At 48.1% G+C, this 13510-nt stretch overlaps 1 long non-coding RNA gene across 4 annotated transcripts in view; it reads right to left on the bottom strand.

The window, feature by feature from the left end:
* LOC120369614 overlaps positions 1 to 13510 on the bottom strand; it is a 163766-nt gene that overhangs the window by 33239 nt on the left and 117017 nt on the right. The gene's annotated exons all lie outside the window — the stretch shown is intronic.

The raw sequence follows: 13510 nt of genomic DNA, 5'->3' as shown, positions 1-13510 counted from the left end.
GTTTTACACTGATGTCTAAAACAGGGGAAAGAACAAACTTGAACGTAAAACTGATCTGCAGAACACGTCTTTTCTGTGAAAATCATTTCTCTTATTGAGCTGTTTCATGACACTATCTTCCCACCTTGCTTGGAAAGGTTTCTGCTGCAATCACTATGGGCTTGGCTACACTGGAGAGTTGCAGCGCTGGTGGTGGGTTTACAGCGCTGCAACTTACACACCGTCCACACTTGCAAGGCACATACAACGCTGCATCTCCCTGGCTGCAGCGCTGGCTGTACTCCTGCTCTGCCTCGGGTATAACTATTGCAGCGCTGGTGATGCAGCGCTGCTCCACCAGTGTGGCCACCAAAAGCGCTGTAATTGGTCTCTAGCAGACTTTTCCCATAATGCTTTTAACTAAAGAACACTTTGTTTTGTTGTGATGCTTCTCTTTGTTTTGTTGTGAACTCGGGGCTCCCGGAGCTGCTTATCTAAAAAACAAACACAGCTCCTGTTTGCTGTGAATGAGGCAGGCAGGGGGATGAATGTCTACAGCTAGTGTTTGCTTTAGGAGAGAAACAGCACGGCGGGGAGGGGGGGAAAGGGAGTCCGTCGGAGCAGCTTCTTATCTGGTCTGAAGGCTATTTGCATTTAAGAGTGAATGAGGGGTCAGGGAAATGGTCAGAATTTGCAAGGCAGGGAGCTGACACAGTGTCGGCTCCAAAAATCCACTCTCTCTCTCTCCCCCACGCTCCCTGTCACACTCCAGCCCACCCCTCTCTTTTGAAAAGCACATTGCAGCCACTTGAACACTGGGATAGCTGCCCATAATGCACCACTCCCAACACCGCTGCAAATGTGGCCACACTGCAGCGCTGGTAGCTGTAAGTGTGGCCACACTCCAGCGCTTTCCCTACACAGCTGTACGAAGACAGCTGTAACTCCCAGCGCTGCACATCTGCAACTCCCAGCACTGCACATCTGCAAGTGTAGCCAAGCCCTCAGTCATGATCTGAGAGCTCTGTTGCCTCCTTCAGAAGTAGAGATTAATTAGCACTCCATGTGACAAGCATTCTGTCTTTTCCACTCTCCTACAGGTATTACTCACCAGGTGCAATGTCTAGGTTGGTGTCTCTCCATTACACTCCACTGTGTTTTTTATTAGCAACAGTCATTTGAGCACAGGAATGGCACCTTTGCATTTTATTACCCTTGGACTCCAGCACATTGGCTGGTGAATCATTCACATCTTGTTCACTTGCTAGGTCTGTGGCAGCACCATCTCTGGCTGTCTTTAATTATTGACGCCAGTGCTGCATTTCAGGGCATGTCCTCTCTGTTAAAGATATTCTCTGTCTTCAGTGTTTTTTCCAGTCCGCCCCAAGCTGGGTTGCGAAAGGTTTGTCATAAACTTCCACTCACGTTGCTGCTGGCACAGACACAAAGAGAAACTAGGACAGCAACGTACAAATCTATGGTATATCTAGTTCATCCCCTGCCTTTTTCCTGCACTTTGCTGCAGCAAAATCATCAATGAAATCACTGAGCTCCAGCTGTTTTCCCAATGAACTCTTGCTAGATGGGGCAAGAGGCCAAATTCAGCTGCAATGACAACATCCCTTATTGCGTTTAGCTGGAACATCAGCTGTCCCTTGGGGTACTGAGTTCGGTCAAAGGCTAGATTTGGTCCAGAGAATTCAGGTTATCCTTTACCAACAGTAGCCTGGAGTTACCAGTGCCAAATACAGGAAAAGCTTTGTTATCCGGCATGTTGGGGGAATGTGGGGGTGCCCATTAGTCCAAAATTCTGGTTAACTAAGAGTTATACTTACCAATGGAAGGAGGGAGTTTGGGTGTGGGAGGGGGCTTGGGGCACAGGAGGAGTTTTGGGGTGCCGGATCCAGGCGACGCTCACCTTGGGCGGCTCCCCACAAGCAGTGACATGTTCCTGAAAATCTTCAATAGGGTTGCCAGGTGTTCAGTTGGTGCGGGGCTGGCAGGCTCCCTCTCTGGCTCTGTGTGGGTCCCCAGAAGTAGCGACATGTCCCTGCTGCTCCTAGGCAGAGGTGTGGCCAGGCGGCTCTGCGCGCTGCCTCCATCCGCAGATGCTGTCCCTGCTGCTCCCATTGGCCGCGGTTCCCAGCTAATGGGAGCTGAGGAGCGAGTGCTCAGGATGGGGCAAGGACAGCGCACAGAGCCCTCATGGCTGTTCCTCTGCTTAGGAGCATCAGGGACATGTCTCCACTTGCAGGGAGCCATGCAGAGCCAGGTAGGGAGGCTGACGGCCCTGTGTCAACTGGACACCTGGCAACCCTATTGACGATTTGTATTGGGAGATATCACACATGCCGGTTTCTAAAGCTTTAAGTGCCGGATAAGACAGCTTTTACTGTAATCTCCCCGTCAGCATTGACTTGAGGGACTGGATCAGGCACTCAGATTCAGACAGTGCAAGATACATGCAACGTACTTTCATGAATGCAGGGGGGAAACAGAGCAGCTTTAGCAGTGGCGTAGCCAGGTTCTAACATCAGGGGGAGCGAACACATAAAAAAAGGCGCCACCCGACATATCAAATTACACTTCTACCTCGATATAACGCGACCCGATATAACATGAATTCGGATATAACAGGGCAAAGCAGTGCTCCGGGGGGCTGCGCATGCACCCGGTGGGACAGCCCCTCTCATCTCTCCTGAGGGGGCTGCTCTGCGATCTGTGGCCCCTGGAAGCAGGCAGCACACAGGAGCGGGGGGGGGGGCACAGTCCCCCGCATAAGAGAGACAATCGGACAGAGGTGGGCAGGGTCTGTTGGGGGTTCGCCTGGGGGAGAGGGGGTGGGAGGGCTGCACTGGGAGACTCTCGAATGCAGCACCTAGCCACGCTGGCTCTGTGCATCATGAGGCACTCAGGAAAAGGAGGCAGCAAGAGAGAGAGGCCGAGGAGGTGCTGCCCTTCCCCTCCCAGCTGGGTCAGTGAGTCCCTGATCTCACAGAGTCTCTGCGCTGCAGGCACCCAGCCCCCAGGTACTGGGCTGCAGTGCAAGCTGGAGGGGCTGATACAGAGAAGTCAGGACCAGTCAGAGCACTTCCCATGTCATCATGAAAACTCACTCCTGGAAAGCTGGGTGAGGTAATATGAGGGGGTGTTAATATATATCAAGGTGGGTGAGGTAAAATATTTTATTGGACCAGCTTCTGTCGGTGAGAGAGAGGCAAGCTTTTGAGCTTTCACAGAACTCTTCTTCAGGAAGAAGAACGAACTCTATGAAAGCTCCAAAGCTTCTCTCTCTCTCTCTCTCTCTCTCTCACCAACAAAAGTTGCTCCAATAAAAGCTATTACCTCACCCACCTTGTGGCTCTAATTTCCTGGGAACAAAAGGGCTACACCAACCCAGTATACAAAAATGCAAGATTCACATGAACAGCACAGAGTGACCATCACACCAGGACACTATTTTCACGATTCATCTGAGCATTATGTCATCATCGCACCAAGGAAGTAGCACTATTAGCACAATGAGATAAATACAGCCACATGTGCATGCCAAAAATTCACAGTACAAGCACACTAGGATCCACACAGCAGGATAGCAGTGTCAGTTTAGCTCTCAGTCTCTGAGTCCATCCCCACTAAACTAAATCCAAAGTTTCAGCTAAACACAAGGGCACCTGCAAATAGCTGTACTAACAGCAGGATCTACACTGGCACAATAGGAGGAGTTGCATGTCCGGGCACTAATTCCCAAGCCTAGTGCAAGGCAATATGGGATCCAGGCACCCGGTCCTTAGAACCAGAATTTGTACTCACAGGAGAGTGGGATGAAATTAGAGAAGTTACAGAAGGCAACTCCCAAGAAACAAGGCATTGACCAAATGGCTGGGTGGATGTTAAACAACCATCAACAGCCATTGTGTGCAGCAAGTGAATGACAATTAGTAACTTAATGACCACCATCACCAGAGAATTACTCAACCCTGGGACTCAGCAATGCCTCCCCCTCCTCCCAACATGATCACAAGCCCTTCCCTTAGGAGACAATTCAGGTTTCCCCTGATAGGAGAGGGAAAATAAGGCTACCTCTCCCTGCCCCGCAACATGGTGCCTAGACTTGTGTTTGCCAGAGCACATGGACTAAACTAAACACCTACTGCAACAGCAGATAGTTCGTTCCAGCCTTCCCTTGGGAGACAATTCCATCCACACCCCCAAGGCAGAGATTGTCCTGCTATGAAGATTTCCCCTGATAGTCTGTTTTCCTCTCCTACCCCCCCACCCCTATTCCTTCCCCACTGCCTCTTCCCTTCCACCCCTCACCCTCTAAGAGGCAGTCACCCAGATGCCAGGGAGAGGGAACCAAGCACACTACATGGCCACTGTCTCTGAGAGGCAGGCGTCTCTGCCTGGGCAGGGAGGGCAAGCAGGGACACCACACCCCACAGGAGACCAGGAGATGCGCCTCCCCCCCCGACCAATGCCTGTCCTGGTCCAGCTGCCCGGGTGCAGGGGATGTTTTTGGAGATGCCTCTGGCTGAGCAGACCATGCTCCCCACCATTCAGACGGCCATCCCACCAGCAGCCAGGTGCTGGCTCTCACAGCCACCTGGAGGGTTTCCAGTCCCCCCCGAAGTCACCCTCACCACAAGAAAGACCCCCTTTAAAATACACTTACCAGCTGCTGCTACTGGCTGCCTTTAGTTGGGTAAGAGGTTAGGAGCTGCTGCTGCAGAGCCAGAGAAAGCACACCTGCCACAGTGCCACAAGAAGCAGGTAGGAGAAGGAGGTGGGGGTCTCTCAGCTGCTCAGCCCCTTGCTCCAGGAACAGTTCCCCTCGCTGATTGGCTGGTGGCCAAAACCAGCTAAACAGTGAGCACTCACACTCCCCTAGCTAGCTACCCTACTGCCCCCGCCTAACAGCTGATTGGCCCCCACGGGCTCCATAAACAGTTTACTGGTGGGTGGGTGTCCCTGCCCCCTATAGGGGCATGCCCCGACCAACCCCCTTCTTCCTCAAGGCCCCAGCCTCTCCTCCTCTCCAGGAGCCCAGCTTGCTGGAGCTCAGTTCTTCCCCCCTCCCCTCACTGATTAGCTGTCTGTCTCCCTCCTGCTGGGAGACAGCTAATCGGCGAGGCAGGGAGGGGGCAGGGTTTATGCAGCACACTAGGGGAAGCCAGCAAAGTGTGCCTGCAGGAGCCCAGCTTGCTGGAGCTCAGTTCCTCCCCTCCCTGCCCTGGGATCAGCTGTCTCCCTCCTGCTGGGAGACACAGCTGATCGGCGGGGGTGGGGTATGCAGCACGCTGGGGGAAGCCGGGCAGGCCAAGCTTCAGAGCAGAGTGTGGGCCCTGCCCCTGGTGCCATGGTAACCCCACCTAAGGTGCGGCTTTTTTGAAAATGTGCTGAGGGGAAGCAACTGCTTCCCCTGCAGCCCACTAGCTACGCTACTGAGCTTTAGTGATTTAAAACAATAGTAGAGAGCCCTGGTGAAATCGACTCCTGGTATTAGTTATAGCTGGGTATGTCCACAGTGTGCCACGCATGGTCCCTGGCCCGAAGAACTCCCAATGTAAAAGATGCTGTGACACAGCAAAGGGGAAAGGGTACAAATACGAGTGTCAAGGTCCCAGTGGCACGGTAACTGGCCGTGGAAACACAGTGCTTGACCAGCACACTGAATCAGGCTGCCGGGCTCTGGACTGGCAACCAAGAGAAATGTAAAGTTGTACTGGGTGCAGTGTGGCTCAAGGGGCTGTTCTGGCAGCCAGGGATCACCAAGGCACAAGTGTACTCCTGGCCACACCCCTTTTTCATGACCACACCCACTACATGGGAGGCTGGGAAGGGTCCAGAGTGGGGCTGAGGCCATGGTTCGTTGTGTGCACCATGGTGCACTGGACTGTGCCTCCCCAAAAGCCAGTTGGCCGACAACACTCCATATGTGGGGTCCCTTCAGTTCTCCTAAACTGCCCACACTATCCCCCACTACCACACCTGTGGTGCCCATCGACATCTTGGCTGCGCCATCTCCTTCCCAGGGTGCAGAGGCTCACCCAGAAGCAAAGGCCCCTTCGTCCCTCACCCCAGCTTCCTGCCTCTGGGGCAGGGAGGGTGCGACGCTGTATGGAATTTGGGGGACACTTTAGGATATTATGAACACCAATATTGTCAAATTGCCATGAGTTGTGCCAGATATGCCATGTAAAGTATCTGCAAAAATGTTATAATTTTCCAAGTTGATGATCTTGTTTATATGTTTGTGTCACGTTTGTATTATGCATTATAGCTATGTATGTATGCCTGTTTTTCAAACTTGTGCCATGCTTCTAAGTGACAACCCCAGACAGTTTGGAATCAGCACTGCCTAGCCTGCTTCATGGCTCATCAAGCAACATCAATTGTACAATGAACCCTTTGAAAGGGTCAGGGATATACCTTATGACTCAGCAAGGCATGCAGGGACATGCCTATGGACAAAACTCCACAGCTTCCAGGTCTTGTGCGCGGCATCTTGAGTTTGGAACAAAGGAAATCAAGCCGCATGGCAAAAGACTATAAAAGGCAGCTCCATCTTCTGCTTCTTGTCTTCATTCCTGTTTCTTACCTCTGGAGTAACCTTCCTACAAACAAAGCTCTGAACAAAGGACTGAATGAGCCATCCAAGCTTTGGATGTGTTCCAGAGGGACTTTCAAGCCAGCAAACTCACCAGTGCTGCTAGGAACCTGATGGACTTCGAAGTCCTTGTATGTATGTGACTGTTTACCATTTAACAACTCTGGTTGTCTTCTTTCTTTTTTCTTTATAATAAACCTTTAGTTTTAGACACTAAAGGATTGGCTGGCAGCGTGGGATTTTGGGTAAGATCCAAACCGATACTGATCTGGTAACATGGCTGACCCTTTGGGGTCAGAGGAACATTTTGTATGTGTGAGCAGAGCTTCTAAAATAACTTCCCACTATACTGGACCTCAGTCCTGATTAGGAGCCTGAGAACTGGAATGCAGTAAAGGGGGATGTGTGATTTCTTTTTTGCTTCTTGATAACCAGTGTGGGGGATCAGAAGCACAGTTTGTGACCGGTTGGGGAGTTTAACTTCAGTGTTACCCACCGGTCTTAGAAGTATCTGGTTTCTCTTTTACAGCCTGCCCTGACCGTGGCATTTCCAGTGAGGGATGCCCCTGGTCGCAGAGGGGCACTGGACTCTTCTCTTTACCCTTCTGGCTGTGGAGGGGGGCACTGGGGACTAGGCTGTTCTTCTGGATGGCTGCAGCAATGGCACAGCCCACCCTGAGAGCCCAGGGACGGTGGGTAGAAGATTGTTCTAGACATAAGCAGCAAGGTGGAAGACGTTGTGATGGCGAGAGTGGGAGCAGGCTACAACGGGGAGCGGTTAGGAGACAGGCTTAGGTGGAGTGCTGGCTGGGGGAATAAGATCTAGGAACTGGCATTTCGGCAGCAGAGCAGCTGTGCAGAATCTTGACGATCAAGCTGAGAAGCCTGGAAGTGATGCAGAGGGTGAGATCACCACTTGTTTCCTGCAAAGGGGTTTGCGCTACCGTGAGCTCAGCTGTGTCAGAGCCATTCCACACAAGGTGTCTCATGAGGTGGAGGGTGATCCTAGGCTCTGCTGCAGCAGAGTTCTTTGGGATGTGGTTAAGGAAGAAAGAGGACAGGTGGCTCACGCATGACAAGGATCTGCCTATACAGAGATGGGAGAATCCTGGGCATTCTGCACCCTTCCAAAGACAATAGGCTTCCTCCATCATGTGGGCTTGACAGTCCTTCTGGACAGCCTGATTTATTTCACTGCTCGGTAGGCATAAAGCTCGAATTTTGGCAGTGCTAGAATTTCAGCATTGCTAAGATGCTGAATAAGATTGTTAATGATAACCACAGCATGGGAATTCCTTTGTGCTAATTACTCCACCCCTTCATACTGAAGTAGACGCAGCTTACTAGAAAACTGAATGCAGTGAGCATTTTAACATAACCGATCCTCATTAGCCAGGTGGGAAAAAGTCCCTAACTCCTACACAGCTTGTTTCTGCGGGAAATGATCCAGGATGTGACATGGAGGTCTGGTTTTCACATCAACTTCCCATACCAAATACTGGGGAGACAAAAGTCTGACTTCTAAAGGAGCTGTGAAGAACAATGGAGCTGCGGTGACATGGCGATACTTTTAAATACCGATGACCAAGGAGCCAGGAGAATGATCAAAGGATTAGAAAACATGCCTCACAGTGCTAGACTCAAGGAGCTTAATCCATTTTGCTCAACAAAGAGATGGTTAAGTACCAACATGATGAACCAATATTTGATATGGGCTCTTCAATCTAGCAGAGAAAGGTACAACACAATCTAATGGTTGGACATTCAAGCTAGACATATTCAGAATGGAAGTAAGGTGTAAAATTTTTATCAGTGAGATTAATTAAACATTAGAACAATTTACCAAGTGTTATCATGGATTCTCCATCACTGGCAATTTTTAAAATAAAAAATTGATGTTTTTCTCAAAGATCTGCTCTAGAAATTATTTTGGGGAAGTTCTGTGGCCTGTGTTATACAGGACATTAAACTAGATGATCACAATGGTCCCTTCTGGCCTCAGAATCTGTGAATCTATGATTTCTTTCAAACAAGTAAGTGTTAAGTTGAAGTCAGTGTTAAGGCTGAATCTGACCAAGCTCTTAAAAACCCACTTCTACCTTGCTGCCTATAAGGAATTTTGTTGTTTTATAGAAAATCCCTTTTGTTGTTCCCCTATCTTGTCTATTCTTAGACTGTGAGCTTCTCAGAAAAGAGACTGTCCCTCCTTACATGTCTAGATAGCACCTAGCATATCATGGGTACTAACACAAACAAATAATGGCAACACTCTTTTCCTTAGCTTAATAATACCTTTGCACTGCTGCATTGTGTGAAACTCACTCTTCAGGCTGAAGTCAGGCATTTCATGTCGACTAGTTCCAAGCTGCCCCAGGATTCTTCCAACATTCTCCATGCTCTCCTATTGATGAGTTTCTGCTCCAGCTGGAGCTTTTTATATTTTGGATCAGGACGTCGTCTCCTCCATGACTCAGGAACTTCTTCACTGACGTACAATCTGTCTGTTCTTGTCACCCAGCTCATGAATGGTACTGCAAACAAACAAGTCAGAGCCGGGGAGTTACCCATGATGCAAACGTTGTCCCTTGAGAGGTTGGCGCACGTGTGTATTGCACTTAAGTGTGCGTGCTCTGAAGCTGGAGAGTTTTCCTCTACAGTACCCATCGTGGCCGTGCCTGCACTCTCCACATCTCTGGGGCTCCTCCCGAGGGCAGCACAACACCCGAGTTCCTTTGCACCGGAACATGGCGTAACAGGACTGCAATGAAGAGGAGATAGCGTCGGGGTGTGGAATGCACATGTGCAGCAACATCTCGAAGAACAATAGTTACAGCACAGGTAAGTAACCGTTTTTTCTTCTTTGAGTGGTTACATAAAGTGCATTCCACTCAAGTGACTCACAAGCCGTGCCGCTAGGAGGTCAGACTCAAAGTCTATTTAAGCAGCGCCTTCCCCAAATTTGCATCAGATCTTGAAGCAGCCGTGATGGCATAATGATGAGTGAAGGCATGAACTGAGGACCAAGTAGCAGCCATACACATGTCCAGGATGGGGGCACCTTTTGGAAAAGCCACCAAAATAGCTTGAGCTCCCATTGAATGAACTCTGTGGCAGAAGGGTGTTCACTGCCTCGCAAGCCGTGTTAATACAGGAAGCAATCCATCTAGAAACTGACTGTGTTGTAGTTGCGTGACCTCTCATTCTGTCAGCATAAAAAACAAACAGCTGTTGAGACAGCCTGAAGGGGTTAGTCCCATCTAGATAAAAGGCTAATGGTCACCTTACCTCCAAAATATGTTGATGTTCTTCATCCTTATGTGAATGTGGTTTAGGGAAAAAAAGAACAGAAACAAAAAATAGTAAGTATATTGTCTAGTCCATCCAATGAAAATCAGATACCACTTTAGTTAAGAACATCGGATTTGGCCTCAAAAGTACCTATTTTTGAAAAATACTGCATATGGCAGTCCTGCCGTGAGAGCCTGAAGCTCACCCACTCTTCTGGCAGATATAATGGCAATAGGAAAGGACATCTTCTGACCCAGGTGAGGGAAAGAACAAGTGGCAATAGGCTTAAAGGGAGGGTCCATTAAAGCAGCTAATACCGTGTTAAGATCCCAAGGTGGCAATGCGTTCTTTGCAAGGGGAAAAAGTTGAACAATCCCTTTTAAAATTCTAGAGACCATCGGCTTAAAAAAAAATCTGAATGAGAGGGTGAATTGCTGAGATCACTTATAAGTGAACTCTCAGGGAGCTTAGAGAAAGGCCCAAGGATTGGAGAAGTAGCAGGGACTCCAACAGGCAAAAGTCCTACAGTTTCATTGCTTCCGACAAAACTGATCATACAATGCCCCTCCTTGTCTGTTTAGGTAGTACACTGCATGTACTGTCAGTCAATATCTGGACTGACAAGCCCCCGATATGAGGAAGTAAATCACAGCAAGGTTTGCGAATTGCCCAGAGTTTGAGGGCATTGATATGAAGGATCCCTTGTGTTGCATCCATAAGGCTTGGTTTTTCACATTCTCTGGGTGAGCACCCCATTCTATCAGGGATTCATTGGTATTGACGGTCTCAGATGAAAAGGGACAAAAAAGTGGCATGCCCCAGTATAGGTTGCTGTGATCCTTCCGTCATTCTAAAGAAGTTAGGTCCTTAGGAGGTACATGGACCAACTTCTCTAATGGGATGTCATTAGCCACCCTTGGAGGATGTGCAGGTGAAGCCTGGCGTGTTGGGTGAGGCAAGGCAGCCACCACTACCATGCACTTGGTAAATAATCATGGGGCCAATGACAGGCTGAAGGGAAGTAATAATAGTGTTGGCCTGCTGTTACAAATCTTAGAAACTTCCTGTGATTTGGCAAGACTGTTACATGGAAATAGGCATCCTGGAGATGGAGGACAGCAGACCAGTCGTTGCAATCTAGGAAAGGAATAATTGATGCTAGAGAGACCATGCAAAATCTTTAATACTTTATGGACTTGTTGAGATTTTGAAGATCTAGGATGGGTCTCAGGCCCCCTTTGTACCTGGGGATCAGAAAGCATTGTGAGTAAAACCCCTTTCACCAATGTTGAAGGGGAACTCTTCTATGGACCCTAGATTGGGAAGAGTGTTAACATCTTGAAGGAACACTGACTCATGACATGGGTCCCGGAAAAGGGAGAGGGAGGTGGGTGGGAAAAAGCTGGATAGACTATCCCCATTTCACAGTGCTCAGGACACATTTGTCTATTGTTATAGATTCCCAGGGTCTAAGGACATGGGACACTCTGTCCCCAAACGTGTGCAGGGGAAGACAGAAGGAAGGTCCCTGGTAACTGCATTGCTGTCCTCGAAAAAATCAAATGGTCTGCTTCTCCACAGCTAACTAAGGATGAATTTGTGTTGAGCTTAGCAATTTATAATCCCTTTGTGAGAAATCAGGGTGCCTTCCTGGATAGAAAGGCTGCCTTTAACACTGCTATTCATATTGCTGCTCTTGTTAACTCTGTATTGGTATCTTGCGGGGGCCGGGATATGGAGCCCTCATGAACAATTGGGGTGACCAGATGTCCCGTTTTTATAGGGACAGTCCTGATTTTTGGGTCTTTTTCTTATATAGGCTCCTATTACCCCACACCCCCGTCCCGATTTTTCACACTTGCTGTCTGGTCACCCTATGAACAATGCATAGGTTAAGGGTCTTTAAAAGAATGTAAACCTTACTGATTTTGTTCAAAAACAAAAAAAATGACCATTGTACGGAAGGTCTTCTATATAGTTTGTTGGATGTCCGTAGCTATGGCTGAGTTCTGTAACCACAAAAGTCTGCCCATTTTAATTGCAGAAGCCACCCCCTTAAAAGAAGGATAAGCCTCTTTAAGCTCATACTGGAGAGACCTCTTGGCCACCATGCAATCTTCTGCCAGGAAAGCTTTAAATTCCACCCTTGTGTCTTCTGTGAGTTTCTTAGTAAACTTGGACATTGTGTCCAGGTTTACAAAGCCATATTGAGCTAATGGCACCTGCTGGTTCCTTATCCTCATCTGGAGAGAGTGACATTTTATAAACTTTTGCCTACTTTCTTACGGTTAGGCTCACAATTAGAGTAAATTTGAAGGCCCAGTTATCACCCCTTTACCCTCAGGCTGTATTTGAGGAATGACCCTCATCTAAATCCTAATTATGCAAGCTTGAATTTAGTGAGAAATAACTGTGGAGCCAACTGGGTAATGATACAAGAGAGGCCCCACTCCCACCCACATATGCTTTCAGGAAGGCACCAAGTAGATTCCTTCTAGTAGGCCTCTGCTTCTTCCCTTCTGCCCTGCATCCTATGGCAGCCATACAGAGTGAACCCTATCATCATCAATGTGGAAGATTATAGGGCCAGAAAGATCTCACTCTGTTGATAGAATTAGCAGAGAAATCCAGAGACTGGAAAATATAGTTTTATGATTCTTTTCCTAAAGTGATAAAGGAGAGGAAGGAATCTCCCAAGGCTTGGCAAGAACCTGAAAAGATCCAGAAGAAGAGGCACCTGGACTTTCTGTATATTCCTTTGTGTGCTCAGGTATGTACAAAAATAACCTTGGTTATTTCACATATCTAATAACCAAGTGTGTGTAGGTCTGTTGGACAAAAAATTCTCAAGCTGGCTTTCCATTTTGCAGCAATGTCGCTTTGTAGCTGGGTTGGGCTAAAAGTGGATTTCCTCTGGCATCAGTTAATTTCTGGAGCAAGTTCTTTAAGGACTCCACATCCTTCTCCTGTCTTTGTTTATGGGTACCTACAGCTTCAAATTCACGTATTTTAGCAGCATCCAGGAATTCCTTATTCTTGAACTGGGGTCCATTGTCCGTTATTAAAATCCTTAGACTTATGAGGTTCAAAGAGGGATTTAATATGTCTCAGCATGCTTGAAGCTGTAATATTGTAACCAATCCTGCTTGGGCCAACAGCAGCGTTGGAATCCCAGACCTACAGAGCTCACAGCAGGAGCTTGTACCTCTTGATCAAAAGAACTAAATTTATTAAGTGAAAGTAGTTTCTTATGTGGACTAGTTACTAGAGGGAGACAAAGATACACACATTTCCAGGGGGGATTCCAGTATATTCAAGTGTCACTACTTCTGGTAAATTACTGAATATGGTACTCTTGGATTTCTTCATCCAAATGTCAAGACCTCAAACTTTTTGTGGAAAACAGAATAGTTGTTTTCCAGCCAGCCCTAATTCTTGCTTATGCACGGACAGAATATGACTCCTCTAACTTGTCTTTTTCACTGTCATTGCACAATGCCTGTCACACACAACTTCCAATATTTTCCTTCTCATTGCACTGGGAATTACTGTTCTTGTACTGTTCATGTTTATTCCTGAAATTCATGATAAGCTGTTTCTCTTTCCAGTTCATCTCCTATTCCTGAGTGATGA

The sequence above is a fragment of the Mauremys reevesii genome, linkage group 8 (genome assembly GCF_016161935.1).
Source record: "Mauremys reevesii isolate NIE-2019 linkage group 8, ASM1616193v1, whole genome shotgun sequence".
Classification (NCBI taxonomy): domain Eukaryota; kingdom Metazoa; phylum Chordata; order Testudines; family Geoemydidae; genus Mauremys; species Mauremys reevesii.
This window is presented reverse-complemented; position numbering and strand designations above follow the sequence as displayed.